A 17,587-nucleotide genomic window follows, 5' to 3' on the forward strand; every position below is an offset into this window, starting at 1 on the left:
ATCCTGATTACCCGATTAAAACCACATTTCCAGACTGTAAGGAGGCGGACAGAGATTGGGACTAGAACATCGAGGTGGTTTTCTAACTCCTGCCGTCAGGCTAAAATGCAGCTATTGGGAGCACTTAAGGAAGGGAACTGTCGAGAGACAAGAAAATACAGGGCTGTATACAAAGATGTACTTAAAAACGCAAAAAAAGAGTGGGCATCTAGATATTGGAATAGGATGGTTGAGGCGCTTCATGAGAAGGATTTTAATTTATTCTGGAAACTAGTGGCAGATAAAAGTAGTTCTCAGGGTATGGAAAACTACCCTGTAATTCAGCCAGAAACTTGGGTGACACATTTTTCAAACGCATACAGAAAACCTCAAACTAGTAGTACTATTATTCCTCTCCTAAAACCTAATGACCTTTTTGCCAATACCTTAACGGGTGGGAGTGCAACACCACCCAAATTTGACCTGGACCTTTTCTCCCTAAAAGAAACAACAGTGGCTCTCCAATCAATACGTAAAGGGAAGGCCCCTGGTCTTGATGGTATTCCAGGTGATTTATATCTCTCCCGACCAACAACCTGGTCTCTGTATCTAAATGCGCTTAGTAATGAGATATTGAGGGGGTGAGGACTTCCTACTACGTGGCAAGGAGCAATCATAGTCCCTATCTATAAGAAAGGGCCATGGGAACAACCTATCAACTATAGGCCTATCAGTCTAATTGATGTTAGCCAAAAGATATTTACCAAGCAGGTACTGAATAGATTACAGACATGGATAGAGGATTCTCAAATTCTCTCCGATTCTCAGGCAGGTTTTAGAAGAGGATTGAGTACAATAGACCAGGCATTTAGGTTTAACCTTCTTTGCTGGAAATACTTGTCACTCAATAAAAGCCATTTGTATGTAGCCTTTATTCATTTAAAAGCTGCCTTTGACATGGTACCTCGGGATACATTATGGAAAGTTATGGAGAGTTATCAACTCAATGGTGAACTACTAAGACTGATTAGATATCTACACGAAGGGACTTATGCTCATGTGCGCTGGTCAGAAAGCGGCGATCTAACGGAAGCTATACCTGTCGATAGAGGGGTTAGGCAAGGGTGCATTTTGGCACCAACACTGTTTAACCTTTACATCAATGGTGCTGCGGACCAATTGCTACACTGTAATCATGACGCCCCAAGGCTAGCTGGATCCCCCGTCCCCATTTTAATGTTCGCCGATGATACTTTATTAATTTCAAGAACACCCATGGGCCTACAAAATGAATTGGACGCCTTTCACAATTTTTGTTCTAATAGAGAACTTGAAATTAATCCAACAAAATCGAAGTTCATGGCTTTTAACCCGCATAAACTATTTAGGGGGAAAATGATGATAGCAGGCCAACCAGTGGAGAGAGTCAGCCAATTTGATTATTTGGGGATTAGGTTAAGCGACGACCAACGTTGGTCGGCACAGATCGGGAAGAGTCTGACAGCACTTAGGCAGAGGTCAACAGTGCTAGGGAGGAAAATTGCCAATACTTTGGAAGGGGAGATAACACCTGCCATCACTGTTTACAAAGCAGTGGCAGTAGCAGCCTCAATTTATGGTGCTGAGCTTTGGGGACACACTAACTCTAGGTGTCTGACCACGGTAGAAAACCGCTTTATACGAAACTTCTTGAAGCTGCCGATGAGCACCCCTCTTACCCCCCTCAGATTTGACTTAGCCCTAAATGAGATACATAACGAAATTGCACTAAGACCACTAATGTATTGGATTCGTCTTTGGACTTCAGAGTATCTGTCCACCCTCCATATAGCATTAGATGAATTTCTCGTAAGTGATAGCGTACTAAAGATCCCTTGGTTCAGACACATTAGAGATACGTGCAAATTCCTCAAGATGGAGGAGGTGTGGAGTGCTCCTCATAATTTGACCAGGGAAACACAGGAGCGTGTAAAAAGGTGCTATTGGGAGAACATTTTGGCCCAAATTTGGTTAAAAAATCATGGCAGTCTGACTCTACAGTTTCTAGACCATAAATGCAGCCCCAAATTTGAGGCCTACATGGATAATGTAAATCCTCCCTACACTAAAACATTATTCATCAAGTTCAGACTAGGGACCCTCCCGCTCAAGACATTTACAGCGCAATGGAGATTGGAGGACTGTAATTTAATATACTGTCATCACTGTCAAAAGACAAAAGAGTCACTTGCGCACTTTATGTTTTTCTGTCCTAGATATCTGGCACCTAGGAAAAAGTGGATTGCTCCGTTATGTAGGTCAGTTGGGATAAGGGAATGGAATATAGCATTACGACTTTTAACAATTGACACAAATGACAAAATCGTTTTCTCAGTTGCGAGATATTTGCGAAGTGCATGGGCCATAAGAACCAGAGAATTATTATAATTGTGCGTTTTTAACACATTGGTTTTAGATTATACCTATTTAATATAACAGGTCTGAACTGGTTGAAGTTAAAGATACAATGGTCTAATTCTTTTTATTTTCATTTTTGGATCTTAAGATTTTAGGAATAATGATGGGTTGCTTTGTTTCCTACAATTTTGTGACCCTATTATTTATCTAGGGCTTTTAAAGTAAACTATGGAATTCTTTCCTTTTATACTTAACAACTGAGATAAATGACAAAATTGTTCCCTCAGCGGTGAGGTACTTGTAGAATATATGGGAGATAAGAACTAGAGAGTTGTTATAATCATGTGTTTTTAATATATTGGTCTTAGATTATATTTATTCAGTTTAATAAGTTTTAATTGATTGGAGTCAAAATACAATGACCTAATACTTTTATACTTTCTGGGATGTTAAGATTTTAAGAAAAATGCTAGTCTTGCTCCATTTTCCACAACCGTGTATTATTCAGGATTTTTTTTTTCTTTTTCTTTCTTATACTGACATGTTGCACAATCTTGTTATGTTTTTGTATTGTCTACTTTTATGGCTTCCAGACGAAATAAAGTTACTATTTGGAATTTGGCTCAGCTGTTGGCTGTGTATTGCTTCCAGAAAGTAACACAAAGGGGGATTAGGTGCCCCAGGCCTGTCTGCTTTTTGTCACTCCTAGACAATTTGGACCCTTGACAGGTAAAGAAAAAAATTGTTCAAGGAACCAGGGGGCATATTTATACTCTGTCTGCGCTGGATGTGAGTCAAAAAGTTTGACGCACATTCAGCGCAAACCTTGCCCCATATTTAAACTTTGATGCCCGAGCCCGCGGACATCAAAATCCCGCCGTGTGTGTAATTTTTTGGATGCGGCACCCCGCCTTGCGTTAATCATATGCAAGGCGGGCGTTCCCGTCCAAAAAATGACTTAAACAGCCACGCGTCGTATTTATGCTTGCGGGCAAAAACGCCGCACACCCGGAAGGCGGTGCCGGAAAATTACGCACAGCCCGATTTGCATAAAAAATTAACGCCTGGGTCAGGGCAGACATTAAAATGGGGCAAACACACCTGTATTTAATTAGAACACACAGAAGCAACAGCAGAGCAGCAAAAGGGAGACATGGAGGTGATTCTCATCCAGCGTGCACGCAGAGCCCAGCAACAACAACAGCAGCTACCACAACACCAGCAGGGACCCCAAAGGCAGCGCAGAAGACAGGAGAGAATATTTCGCACCAGAACAACCCTTCATGGCCTCAGAGAACATGACATCATCCAGAGGTATAGGTTGAACTGACAGGCCATTCAGCAGCTGCTGCAAAACATAGAGCCATAGTTGGCACCCACCTTGCTGACACCCCGCACCATCCCAACAGAAACCAAGCTGCTAGCTGTACTTCACATGTTGGCAAGTGGCTCTTTTCAAACAACTGGTGCCCTGGTTGCCGGAATATCACAGCCATCATTTTCTGCCTTCTTGCCCAAAGTACTGGATGCCATCATTGGACTCACACCCCGCCACATCCGCTGCCCAAACACACTGCAGAAGCAGCAGGAGACAAAACAGGGGTTTTACCTCATTAGTGGCTTCCCACACGTCCTTGGTGCAATCGACTGCACACATGTACGCCTTATGCCACCTGCTGCAACTGAACACCTCTACCGCAACAGGAAGCACACACATTCCATCAATGTGCTGGCGATTGTTGATCACCAAGGATTGATCACCAACATCGTGGCAAAATATCCTGGGAGTGTCCATGACTCATTCATCTTCTGTCACTCTACCATCAATCAGCACTTCCAGGATGGACGGTATGGCAATGGACTACTTGTTGGTAAGTACAGAAACCTACTTAGACACACACTGCACAGCAACCCTCTAGGACACACAACACATACACCACAACAGCAACATGTGGACAGGAACACACTGAGGTCGTGACATCGCTAGCCATGTTTCATAGGTCAGCATTGAACCTGTCACATATCTGAAATTAGTGTACAGTCTAATGTTAAGACATCAATGATCACAACGTTTGGAGTGGTTTTCCTAATTGTCATCTTGCAAAATGTAAGCGTCTCACTGATGTTTAAATTAATCCATTGCATAAGTCTAAAGGTATGGGATGTCCAGGGTACATTGATGTGAACGTGTTAACAACACTGTCAAAATTAATCTGTGTATGGAATTATCATCTCACCCCCAGTGAAGACACAGGGACACCTGTATCACAAGTCACAATGCTAGAGAGTGCACACTGTACTGCAAATCCCAAAACATACTGCTGACAACCGGTCAGCAGCCAAACACTCGTTCAGCCAAGGAAAACAACACAATGCAGATGGTACATCCTGCAAGCCTAAGAAGGAACACTATAATACAAAAGAGTCACAGACAACACAAGACAACTACTGCCATGCAAGGTGATTTCAATGGGGCAAGCTACATCAACATGATCCCATTCATTTTCTTTTTCAGCTGATCAGGGGTATGGGATCCAGACATGGATAATGACACCATTTGGCAACCCAAGCACTGCAGCAGAGCGTGCCTACAATGACGCACATAGGAGGACACGCAACATAGTCGAGAGGACCTTCGGCATCCTCAAGTTGAGATTCAGGTGCCTCGACATCACTGGTGGTAGCCTCCTATATTCCCCAGAAATGTCTGTAAGATCATTCTAACATTTGCCATCCTGTACAACATTTGCATACGAAGGAACATTCCCCTCTTGGAACCAGATCCACACATGCCTAAAGAGGAGGAAGAGGAGGATGGTGGCCTGCAACATGAGGGGGATCAACAAAACACGGCTGCTGGAGTGCGTAGGCACCAACATATTGTGAACAATTTCTTTTAAAATTAATAACCATCACCACTGTATTAACTAATGTAAATAAACACGGATGATAATCACCATATCATGGTCTGGCTAATCATTTTTGCTCACCTTTATCTCTAACTATCAGAATAAGAGTGTAGCCTGATGGAGCATTGCTGATATACCGATCAGGACACAAAAAATCCCAGAGCAATTGTGATGCGTATCATACAACAGTTACTTACACACACACTGTAAATGACATATATCCTGTACATTTCACCTCTGAAGGGCAATAGCAGAGGACCACACCTATTTCACACATACATGTTGGCAACATGGTTCATTGCAGCATATGGCACACAGCTAAGATACCATCACTCAATAAGGGGAAAACAAGCCTCATACATGAGGCAGTTGATGTGCTATTGCATTGGTAACAGGAATGTATGACCAGACTATCGACAGCAGTAAGTCGAACTGCACCGATCTTTGCAAGGACTATCTGTGACTAGAGTTCCATATAAGCAGAACATAGACAGCACCACCTATGACAAGCATTGCGCACATGACATTCAGGGGCATATTTATACTCCGTTTGCGCCAAATTTGCGTCGTTTTTTTCGATGCAAAATCGTCGCAAAACTAACGCCATATTTATACTTTGGCGTTAGACGCGTCTAGCGCCAAAGTAGGAGTAAAGAGCGTCATTTTTTTGCGTGAACGCCTTTCTTGCGTTAATGAGATGCAAGGTAGGCGTTCCCGTCCAAAGAAATGACTGCGACGCAAATGCGTCGTATTTATACTCCCGGGCAAAAATCACGCCCGGGAGTGGGCGGGTCAAAAAAACCCGCATTTGCGCCGCTTTTTAACGCCTGGGTCAGGGCAGGCGTTAAGGGACCTGTGGGCTCAAAATGAGCCCACAGCTGCCCTCCCATGCCCCCAGGGACCCCCCCTGCCACCCTTGCCCACCCCAGGAGGACACCCAAGGATGGAGGGACCCACCCCAGGGACATTCAGGTAAGTTCAGGTAAGTATAAATTTTTTTTTTTTTATATATTTTTTTTGGCATAGGGGGGCCTGATTTGTGCCCCCCTACATGCCACAATGCCCAATGACCATGCCCAGGGGACAGAAGTCCCCTGGGCATGGCCATTGGGCAAGGGGGCATGACTCCTGTCTTTACTAAGACAGGAGTCATGCAAATGGCGTCTGGGCGTCGTTAAAAATGGCGCAAATCGGGTGGAGGCGAATTTTTTGCGTCAACCTGACTTGCACCATTTTTAAGACGCCCTAACGCCATTTTTCCCTACGCCGGTGCTGCCTGGTGTACGTGTTTTTTTTCCACGCACACCAGGCAGCGCCGGTCTGCTTGCGCCGGCTAACGCCATTCAATAAATACGGCGCCCGCATGGCGCTTCAGAATGGTGTTAGCCGGCGCAAAAATCTTTGACGCTAAACTGCGTTAGCGCAGTTTAGCGTCAAAAAGTATAAATACGGGCCTCAATGTACATGTCAGCCCATTCCCTAAATCCTGACACACCCATGCTCCTGGTCACAACCCACCTGTCTGAAGAGGTCCCTGGAATGGTAATATGTGTACCCCGATATTCCCTCCTCTACACACACAGACAAACAATACTAATCCTGTGTGCTACACCCTTTCCTATGTTATGCCATTGTCATAGTACATCTGACTGCATGGACGTCAGGTCAATTAATACACTGGCTTGTAGTTTCTAAGCCCTGTTATCACCTGTAGATTGCTTCCCATGTGGAAGGTACTGTTGGCCATTTGAATTCAAATTTCACATACAGGACTTGGGAGAAACTAATGCAGCACACACCTGTGATCACCTCCATGCACAGCACCCATTTGAACATGCACTGTCCTTGCTGATGCCTGCAACAGCATAGAAGTTTCCATTTTGTCAAATACACCGTTATGCATTGCTACTAATTAAGCCGTGTAACACAGCCCTTGGGTTTATGTGTCTCCTTCAAAAACACAGGACATACACAGTTTTCCATGTAAACTGTATTGTTCTTCCTCTGACTAGTCTTAGTCAGACCACTGATTATGTACCTTGTGAAATTGCTGGATCCAGACTGACCTTGCATCCTGTCAGCCTGACTGGCACCTGTCTGTGCGTTACCCTAAAGGTTCCTGTGACTACATATACACTTGCGTTAGCAAACCTCTCATTCCTCATAAGGTATTTTGTCATGTGCTTCATCAATGCATACCCAAATACATTGTATAGCATCATCTGCTTATTAATTGTACCATATTAGTAAAATTGTCTTTGAATACCAAAATCATGGCCCATCCCTTGTCTGGGTCTCATGTATATGTATGCGTGAACGACAAAGTGTGACAGTGTACCAGGGCCGTATGCAGGGATTGGGTATGGTGCCTCCAGCAGAACCAGCTACCTCTGATAATGTGCTTGAAAAGTCCACACATATTCGGACCCTGACAGTTCACACGCTGAATCACATTGCTCACAACATATTGATGTGCTGTGCATGCTGAATAGCTGTTACATTAATCAACACAGAGGCTATGATGTTTCCAGATGCAGTGGGAACTTCACATGCCAACCTGTGTACAAATGTTGTAATGACACCTGCCGGAACATGACACCTGAGACATTATCTCACTCAGCACACCAAGGTTGCCCTGTTGACAGTCTCATTACACGTCAACAGTGACAGGGTGGGACCATCCCCATGTAGGTTCACATGTCCTCATCCACTTTACTCACATTGATCTCCGAAGGTTACTCAGTAGATACAGGAATAGCTGCCACTGACTCATGATGAGACCTGGACGTAACTGTGACAACATACACCCCTAAAAATATACAGGATCCACATTGGACCACACACATGAACAAGACACCTCTGTGCAATTGATCACTGGAAATATGTGGACATGTGCTGCCTCATCTGCTGGTCCACCACTGTCACTGGAGAGTTGTGGTTCAGTCATATGACCACAACTGTGGCATCATATTACATTTGTGGTTCACCTTTGGCTGTCTGTGCCAATAACATGGCACCCACTTCTTCTATGCATGTGCCTGACTCACTGTGGGTTCACCAACAAGTGCCTTGGAAGCAGTTACCAAATTTCTAGGACACGGGATGGCCAACTTGTGGACTATTGACATGAACAAGCGTCTGCCATCTATCCGGTGCATGCTTTGTCATTTGTCATTTGTCCAAAATCTTGGAAGTGCACACAACAGATGTTGCTACATGTATGACTAGCACATGTCCTCTCTCATTTCCACAATGACTTGCATCTAAGATTTCGACACATTAATTTCACATTCATACAAGCATATTTGCAATAATGCATCTTGTGATGCACACACACTGGGTCGACAAATACATTAGTAGCCACTGCACACAAATTGAGCCATAGACATTGAGGTATTGTACTCATGTGCGTCACCTTGCTATCCTCTCCTGATGCCAAACATGCCCAAATTGTGCAATACATATATGTAGGCCACACATATGGCCATCTAGTGCGTCAGCCAAGTGTGAGAATCCTGTGAAGGAAGTAGCGGGTCATGGTCCGCAGCTGTATGATGTCTCACATGTGAACATACACCATCAACACCAAAGTGGGTGCAATCAGCCTATCTCAGTTGTGTCCCAAATGTAACATTACATTAAAATTGAAAAAATACCCAAAACCAGTTCATGCCCTGAAAGTTTGATGCTTACGCGTCAAAAAATGACGCACGAGCATCAAAAAATCACACTTATGCCCGAAAAAAGATGCATAATGCCCTGAAAATTGGTTAAGGGTTAAGACTATTTCCAAATATATGGATGCGGCCTAATTTTTACTCCTGTGCGTCGAAACAAATGACGCACATACTGTATGCGGGAAAAATATGACGCATAACAATAAAAACTGCAGCCATTTTATGCAGGAAGTGATGTAATAGGATATCCTTTTTACAGATTATGTACAGTGGGTGTACTTTCACTGTCACTTTGCAGTCTGTGATTCTTCTAGACTGTGTGGCAGTGTTCTGAGTTTTGTCTAGTGAAATTGTGCTTTTGTCTCCTGTGTGCTCCATTATTTGTTAGTTTGTGAAATAAATATTGCTGTTGTATACTGTCTGAGTGTGTTTTGTGTACAATTGTCCAGTATTGTATTGTCTTTGTTGTTTTTGGGAGTCTGTTGTGGGTAGTGCTGGTTTGGGGATAGTTGGGTTCTTTTAGTTGTTGTTTACTTTTTTGTACTTCTACTTTCCCCCTTTTCTCCTTTGTTCTTCTTTATCCCCTATTCCCCTTTTCGGTGGTAAGATGTTGGGTAGGCCACGTCTTGGCAGGATGGGTGAGGATGAGCTTGGAGGGATTATAGGGCTGGTGTGCCATTTCCTCCCACTGATGATCGAGGCAGGGTGATACAGGGGTATCACACCGAGGCACGACAAATCCAGTGGGGAAAGGTCCTGCATCACTTGTTCCACCTTTCATTTAGGGACGGCAGGCCAATGGGTTCATTTCTCTTTGGTTGGTGCAAATCACCATAGCTGGGCCACATCAAATGAAGAAACTGTAACAACATGAGGGCTTACAAAAGTTCCTGCCCCTCTGTACATTGTACCTATGTGTCATAAATGTGTCATGGCCACATAGGCTGCTTGACTGGTAATGCAGTCCTCAAGTAACCAGGTTTTGGATGTCTCTCTTGGATGCACATGATGAGACAAATACACACCATTATTATGTCTGCTTACTAATGACGGAGCATGTTTGCCACCACATGATAGTTAGGGCCACTGCATGTGTGCAGAGATGTGTGTAATTGTCACAGGAGACCCATGCTATGTGCATGTTAGCCGTGCTATATCGGATGCAGTATCATGTCTGAGTGGCTTTACTTACTTATGTCATCTTACACATGGTTTTTGTCTTTGGAATTGTTGGTCAGTGCACAGATTTTGAGCACATTTCTTCCTTCCATGCCTTACAGGTGGACCGGCACCCTACACTGTGGGCGAGGTGGCTTCATTTGAGGACCCCGACAACTCCAATAAGTGTTGATATGTCTGTTATGAGTTGTGTTTGCTGGTGCTGTGTGATGGACTCCTGTGTGTTGAACACATTGCAAGGTATGATGCGCTGGCCCATCATTTGTCTTGTTCCATGAGTGGGATTTCATTTTCTAAGCATTTAGGAGTTTGCCAATGCTTATCCTATTGTCTTATCTAGGGATTCTAGGTCATTACTGTAGGCCCCGCAATGTGAACTGGGGTGAGTCATGTGGATAACACTTGTATCAACAAGAGTCGCACTGAAACTAATCTCAGATTTAGTCTGCCTGTCAGACCCACATTCTCCTAGAAATGGGCTGCAAAATGCTTACCCACAGACTTCTGCTTCCCTATTCACCAAAGTACTTATGAAACTGTAGGGTGAACTTCCTAGCAGCATGTAGCTCCACATGTAGTGCTACAAGTATTTGGCACTTGAGCGCAATGGCCTACGTGTGCATGCAAATCATGGCCAGGGGTGTTCTTGCAACTCTGTGTCTGTGTAAGTCATGCCTTACTGGAAGTATATGATGTGGACAAAGGTCTGCATTTCCAGACATGTGTGGCGCTGCGATTGGTCAAGGGTTTGCTGTCTCTTGTTTGTTGATACACCTTACCTGTGGTGTATGTGTATAGAGCCAAACACATGTCCAGCTTTCCTAAGCTTCCTGGGTGTCCATGTTGTTTGAAATTGTTAGTTGTTTATCCACCCCCCCCACCCTCAAACACAGGCATGGGTTTGTGAATAGTATACCTAGGACTGATGATACAAGTATGTTACACAGGCATGTAAATCAGTGAATGTTTGGTTGGAACCTAGTATACACACTCAGGTATAGCACATGAGTACTATACTAGCAAGTTCATTTACAACTTGCAGATCATGTGGCCCTAAATTTCCATCCTGTACACTGACATTTGTAGCCCTGGCATTGGCGCAGGATGTGCTGCATGATTGTTAGCTGACAACTGGCAGAACTCTGATGACAAATTAATGCCAGTTGTTACCCATCTTGTAGGGTTTGGATGTGCTATGTGTGATACGACCTTTGTAGGCTGGCCTCTCATGTACTTCCTCAGGGACATTCAATGATCTGTATGATGATAGGAGCTGTTACAAGTACAGTTGATGTACTGTCTGATTTACTTCTTGTGCCATTTCACACAATGCAGTTCCTAATGTACATTGTTTGCTTTTGTCTTCACAACTGCTAACATGAGACCCATCCAGGTCCATGAGTTCCAGAGGCGGGCAATGCGTTACCAGCATATCCTGCTGGTAGAGTCGGGGTTCAGACAGATGGCCTGAAGATACAGGAAGTAACGGGCCTCCGGAGCATGGAGGGCTTTCCCACAGGGTGGCCCACTTTGCCCACCACAGCCACCACCAGCACAACCACCACTTCCACCCAGGTGGCACCACCCACAGCTGGGACTGTTGTCCCAACAATGTCTGCAGTTGCTCCAGGCCCTAGCAGTGGATCACCTTCAGGGCAGCCCGCAGGCATTGACTATACACTCCCACACACGTAATCAGCTGGTACCCAGACCGCCCCAGCTGCTACAGTTGACCCTGCAGCTTTTCAGGACATGCAGCACAAAATGGACCGTGTCCTATGTAAAATTAGTCACCTGAGTCGGGATGTTCACCATATGAACAGGTGTGTGCGGTCCATAAAGCGGACCCTCCGGAGGGCCAACCTCTAGACTTTGTCAATGGACATGATTCCCTCCCCTACCTCCTCTTTCCTTGTTCTTATACTTAGTGGGCTTAGGGGGCTTAGTGTTAGGTTAGTATAGGCTGTTAGTTTAGTTAGTGTTAGTGGGTGGGGGGTCCTGATTATTTCAATTTCTTCTTTTTGATTGTGTGGGTGGGTGGGAGGTTGGGGGGCTATGTTGGGGTTCTTGTGTGTTTAGAAAAAAAAACAATAAAAAAATATAAAACATAACAAAAAATACAGAAAAATATATTTGTTTAGTATAGGGTAGTATGTGTTTAGGTTAGTATCTGTTGTCCTCCATGTATCCCATCTCATAAGGGGAGTGGGGAGTTGATGGTTAGAACGTTTCGTTACATGTGATAAGTAAGTTTAGCTTAGGTTAGTTAGGGACAGTTGTGGGTAATGAGTAGTTAGGGTAGATTAGGGTAGGTTTCCTTTTCTGTTATTACCGTTTAATAAATATATAGTGAACCCTTTACAGTATGTGTTAAATGCTTGTTGATCAGGGCCTTGGCATAAGTGTACATGAATTTTGTTCTATTACATTGGTGTCCTATGCTACGAACAAATCCCAACTGAGCTGTAAGATTGGCAGCTACCCCAGAGCTACCTTGCAAATATTCCACCATTAATTGCAACCACCAATCACAGTTAATATGGATCCCAATGTGTTTTTTTCAATAAGTATGTTTTCAAAGTCACAAACAGTGCTTTCAGATTTGGTTTTGGGGGAACTGTTTTATGTCTGACTGCAGTGTGATGTTCAAGGAAACCCTTATAAGGTGAGTGGTCGTAAGCACTCTTGTAGTATCGCCTTCATGACTCACAGACATTATTTGTGACACTGTTCAGCATGATTACAGACACCTTCATTCATGCAGTTTTTTTAGTGTTTGCTTAGATTTGTGGGCACTGTTATATGTGTTAGTATTGCATGGTGACAACATTTTGCTGCCACTATTTGACGGCTTAGAGATCCCTTGAGGAAGCATTATTCTGTCCAACACAGCATGATAGTGTATGGTTTCTCTTTTCATCAGATATTACCCTCAGGTAGGGCAGAGTATGATGCAATCTAGGCCACTGTGCAGAGTTATCAGACTACATAATTTCAGGACAGTTGTATTGACAAGCTACGTAATTTGACAGGAGGCACATTTCAGTTATCTACTGCACAGTTGATGTGTCACATTACACAGAGACAAAGTGGTTGTGTAAGTGCTATTTATTGGAAAGTGCTGTAGTGATATATGTACATTGTCCATGATTGTGAGTCCATTATTGTGACATCTTCCATTGTGATCCTACACAAGTGGTAAAGGAAAATGCATTTTACATGCTGGGGTGATGTGTCAGACAGTGCAGAGGGACAGGATTTGCCAATGAGTAAGTGAGAGACAATCACTGGGCAGGATGACAAGATAAACAGTGGTTTGCAGAACAGTCATTGAGTTCAGTTGTTGTAAGACTGGCATGTTACAAAGTGCTGGACCTTGGTAATAGTTGGCCATGTGGCAGGGACTAGTGCTTCCGGGTACTTTTCTGTGTGAAGGTGACCTGTTCCATGTCTTCTTCTTCTGATGTGTGTGTTGCCTCCTCTGTTCTTGGTGGTGGTGGTTGTGAAGGGACAACACACACCTCAGTGTTAGAAGACGTGGAGTCAGACATCCCGGTCACTGCTACCTGTGAAGATCTTAATGGCAGTACCGCTGCAAGGAGGATCTGCTGATTCTTAAGAATAGCAGCCACATCACGATGGTAGGCAGCCAGGTCGGCCCTGAGGGGGTCATGATTGCATTCGTGCATGCATTGGAAGGTTTGGGGCGCGAGGTGTTGTGGCAACTCCCTTACTGCAGTGATGAATTCCTTGACAGTTTGTTGTAGTCCTTGCAGGATGGATGTTAGGGCTTGCATGGCTGCTGCCTGATCTGCAGATGACATCATTCACGAACGCACCCCCTCTAGGCTGGCTGCCATAGTTTGCATCCCCACCCGCACCTCCTTGGCCAGTTCCTGCTGTACTCCGACTACAGTTCTCTCAAAGCTAGTGACTGTGTCATCTGAGTCCACAGCTATATTGGAGCTGGCAGGTCTTACAATTGGTGTTGGGGGTGGGTCCTCTGTGATGGCTGCTTGTTCTGAGCTCCTCCTTGTGACAGAAGGTGGGGTCTGGAGGGTTCCAAGGACATCTTGGAGGGTCTGCTGGGTGATGTTTGTCAGCTCGTCATCCATGTCATCAGGGTATTCCTGGACAGGCATACCCGCAGGAGATCCATCATCCTCTGCAATGAAATAGGGTACAATTAGAGTATCTGTGTTGTGGAATTGGTGATGTGACATGCCTGCCTTGTGATGAATTTACATTGTGATCTTGTTTCCTGTTCATTGCTCCAGTCTTTCAGATGGGCATTCTCCCAGGCCTATGGCCCACCTGTATGTCACATGTATTATATTAAGTTATTAGACTTGTCGGCATCATCTCCTCTAGGTGTTGTTTTAGGCCAAATAGTGAATTGCCACCTTCTTGTCCTACTCAACTCTCCCTCTACATCCATTCTAATGGCGAGGCATTTCACTGGCTGTGGGTGCTCTGATGGCCCTAGCAGCACACTTAACAACCTGGACCTGCCCCAGTCTCTGATCTTTCACATCCACTTATATGTAGTCGACATGTAGCGTATCCTATGTATAGCATTGTTATGGCACGATATGGATGTTAGCATTGGTAATGTGTACAGCTGATGATGGGGAATGTGTGGTACACTGGATTGCCCTGATAGTCGTAGCAGTGTCATATTTCCTCCTCTGACTGTGCAGGTGTATGTCAGTGACCAGTTACATGTGTCCAGGGACTTACTACAACCTTCTTCCTAATAGAGGTTTAAAAATAATTTATTGGAATGCTGCCGGGGTAAAGTTTAGCAGGGAAAAACTATCTTACCTCAGTACACTTAAACCAGATTTAATCTGTCTCCAGGAGACTTGGGCAGACACGGATCTATTGTGGGATGACTATTCTGTAGTCGATTGTAAGGCCTCTTCGTCTCGAAGAGGTCATGCTAAGGGGGGGTAGCTTGTCTACTGTCCAACTCCCTCAATTGGGACTATTCCTGCTATAACGATCCCTGCAACCTCTTTATGGCACTTACGATTCATCTGCATAATACTACGCTAGGTCCTACTTCACTGCTTCTAATTAATGCTTATGTGCCCCCAGAGGCCGTATATGATTCTCTGTTAGAAAGGGTCTTTGCCTTTATTGAGGATTCCTTAGATACTGAGTTCCCTCCACTGATAGCACTAATGGAAGATTTAAATTGCAAAGTCTCCAATTTCGCCATATGTCAAGAGCGCGCTGTAGAGAGAGAAACAGCGCTGCGTATTCCAGATTGTGTTTTCCCCCCTTTAATTAAAACAAACAAAAGAGGTAAACTTCTCCTCAGTCGTCTAAAAAACAAAAATGACTGTATTATCGCTAATGGCAGATCCACTTCAGACTCCCCTGCCTCCTTCACACATATTTCTTCACGGGGAAGGTCCATTCTGGACTACTTAGTACTTGGTTATTCCTTTTATTGTCTATTTGAAGATCTTAAGATATTATGTTCCCCCTATAGCGATCATACCCTGCTTTCTATCACTCTAGAAATCTCCATATTGTCACTAGACTCATGGAAATCTGGTGGGTTTACCCAGAGTTTTTCTAATAAGACTGGGAGGACCCAATGGAATTTTAAGAGGATAGCTGATGTCACAGCAATTTTAGCTCCTGTAGTTGCTAACTTCACTAGTTGGGAGGGAATGGAGTTTCAATACTTCTCTGATCTCCTGATGCAATTGGTGTCTAACAACTTGTCTGGTGGGCATAAAGTAGCCCGGAAAGCTATTCCCCGTGCATTGCTTGACCTAAAAAGAGAAATAAATAACATGGTTAGGGCCCAGTTTTTAGTTTTCTCTGAGGAAAGGAAAATCAGGGTTGCTCCATTAAAAATTAGAAGCGGCTGAAGATCCGCCTTGCAAAAGAAGCGGGGGACAGGCTCTGGATTTACGCTCCGGGAAGCCGCTACAAAGGGCCAGGCTAGGTGTTTCTGGGCATTAGTGGGTCAAGGTTGTGGGTCTAGAATTTGTCCCCCGCTCCAATCTGCTCCAATCTCCGAAGCCCGATGGTCAGATTTCATCTCCTCCCTGTAAGCTTCAAATGGGGTTGTACCTTTCCGGTTTCCAGAGTCTCCAGGTATTCTCACTTTCCCTCCCCCGTCAATAAAAGAGATTGACTGTGCTATCAGTGAAATGTGCCCCTCTGCTGCAATGGGGCCAGATGAACTGCCTTTATCAGTTATAAAACAGGATAGGAGCTCTTGGACTAATATTTTACATGTGGTCTTTAGTAGATGCTTCTATTCCAGATGTATTCCTCCCTCGTGGGTAGGCAGTATAATTGTACCCTTATTTAAAAAGGGTGATCGATCTTGTCCTGGTAATTATCATCAGATTGCCCTCCTTGATGTGGTGGGAAAAGTTTTTACCAAATGTCTACTCTCTAGACTAATGTCTTGGGCGGAGGAGAATAACATCATCCCTTTGGAACAATCCGGATTCAGATGCAAACATAGCACTCTAGATAACATCATGGTGCTGCAAACCATTACTGAAAAATATGTAAAACTGAGAGGGGGGGTTGTTTATGCCGCTTTCATAGACTTCTCCAAGGCTTTTGATAAAATAGACAGAGATCTTTTATGGACTAAGCTATGTAGCCTGGGGATACCTTTACCACTTCTGGAGTTAATAATTGCCTTCCACTCCAACACCTGGTGCAGAATCCTCTTGGGGGGTGATAGAGGTTTATCCCATAAGACTTTTACATCTAATGGGTTAAAACAGGGATGCCTATTGGCTCCCCTGCTCTTTTCCCTCTATATTTCAGATCTCCCCTCCTTTTTGTCCAAGGGCAAGGGTTTTCCCCCACTGGTGGGTGGGCGTCCAATTTGTTGCCTGTTGTATGCGAACGACATCTTAATCCTTGATTTAACCCCCAAAGGCCTACAGAACCGCTTGCAGTGCTTATCAAAATATTCTGACTTACATTATTCAAAGGTTAACGTATCTAAAAGTAAGGTCCTTTGTTTCTTGGGGAAAAAAAAGATGACCTTCCCCAATTATCAGTGGACATTGGGCAACCAAATCCTTGAAATCGTCAAATCTTATCCCTTTTTAGGGAAAATAGTGAGCGGGGAACCTTAGCGATGTTGCCCACATCGCCTCTAATAAAGCAAAACTCCAGAGTTGGAGTATTTCCTTATGCTGCCTTTGCATAAGGAAATGAAGTGACCCCTTTTGGAATGCTTGGAAGCATAATGTTGGAATCAGCATTGTAATAAACTTCGCATTTGATCATTTCAAGAATTTTTGAGTGGGACTTTACCTCTTCTTGATATAGTAGCCTCTAATAAAGCAAAGGCTGAATGTCAGGCAAGAGGTCTGGGGGCCCTTTATACAGCTACAGGGAGAAGGCACTTCTCTTATCTTCTATCTGCTTAGCGAGTTAAAATTCCTGCATCCC

The sequence above is a fragment of the Pleurodeles waltl genome, chromosome 1_1 (genome assembly GCF_031143425.1).
Source record: "Pleurodeles waltl isolate 20211129_DDA chromosome 1_1, aPleWal1.hap1.20221129, whole genome shotgun sequence".
NCBI classification, from domain to species: domain Eukaryota; kingdom Metazoa; phylum Chordata; class Amphibia; order Caudata; family Salamandridae; genus Pleurodeles; species Pleurodeles waltl.